Here is a 1502-nt window from a genome sequence, read left to right on the forward strand (position 1 = left end):
GGGGGGGGTGTTGAGGAGATGTGTTCCTTGATGATCGTACTGCTGATTCGGAATTTGAAAGTTTTTGGTTTAAATCCTGCTGTCAAATGTTACTAACACTTTTCCCGTTACTTATTCTAGGTGTCCCCCTCCCCCATCCCCACCCCTCTTTCGAACACACGTACACGCACAAACAGACTCAAATACACCTACACACATACACTCGTACACACATACACGCACACACCTCCCCCCTCCATTTATTTCTAATAAATAATGGCTGTGTAGGAATTTCTCTATTTGATACCTTCCCTTAACTGTGTAAGCTCACTATAATGGCTTGGCTAAATTTTTTTTTATTGTAGCTGTTTTTGCACCTCTATTAACACATTTTAGATTATTTAGGAGGCGGGCTTCCGACCAGGGCTGAGAGGGATACAACATTCCATCGAAAAAAAAAACCGAACCGAAACACTCGATAAATTTCTCCCCATTTGGGAATCAAACTGCGTTTTCCTGTGTTCAGATGTGAAGCACCTAACTCCTATATCACAGGCGCCGGTTGGCTCGACTGAATTTAAAAAAAAAAAAAATAATAATCAAGGCTGTTGTAAGTTATTTTTAGTCATACACACTCAATCAAAACTAGACCGTTATGTTGTAGCAGATGAAAACACCGATAGCTTAGAAGATCTGAGAATCGACAATTAACAAGAGTACTTCACAGAAACCACTCGCAAACCACATGTCAAAAGAGCAGAAGAACAGCGAATGAAAAGGAAAATATTAATAGAATTAATGGGAGATGTACAAAAGAAAATCTTTTTAAGCGAACCTTCCGTTTCTCGTTTCTGGCCCTTTCAAAATCCCCATCCCCCCAGTTCCCACCCACAAAACAAAACGATAGCAAGCACCCCCCCCCCCTTTAGAAAAACTCAAACCCTTCAAACAATGAAAAAAAAACTCCCGCAGTTAAACAAAGTACATCCGGGAAAACAAACCAATAAACAATATGGCCAAAAAAGAGCTAGTGATTGCAAACAAAATAAGAACAAAATACCCCCCCCCCAAGAAATAGCAACAACAATACGACAGCAAACAAACTTGTAAGAACCCTTCCAAACAATTAAAAAAAAAATTTGAACAAAGGACACCCAGGAAAACAAATCTAAAAAAAAAAATACAGCTTAGAAAAAGGGAAAGATAGCAAAAACAGCAAAAAAACAACAACCCAACAGAAAACAAGAAACAAGAAAACAACACCGAAAATGGAAGACAATAAAAAAAACCCCCCCCCCCGAAATAACCAAGCACAAAACAAATCACACACCCTCTCTTTTATTACTATTGTTATTGTCATTGTTACTGTTGTCATGATCATTATTACCATTATTATTATATGATGATGATGATGATGATGATGATGATGATGATGATAATGATGATGATGATGATTATAATGATGATGGTTACTACTACTACTACTACTACTACTACTACTACTACTACTACTACTACTACTA

The sequence above is a fragment of the Aplysia californica genome, unplaced genomic scaffold, assembly GCF_000002075.1.
Source record: "Aplysia californica isolate F4 #8 unplaced genomic scaffold, AplCal3.0 scaffold00002, whole genome shotgun sequence".
Classification (NCBI taxonomy): Eukaryota; Metazoa; Mollusca; class Gastropoda; order Aplysiida; family Aplysiidae; genus Aplysia; species Aplysia californica.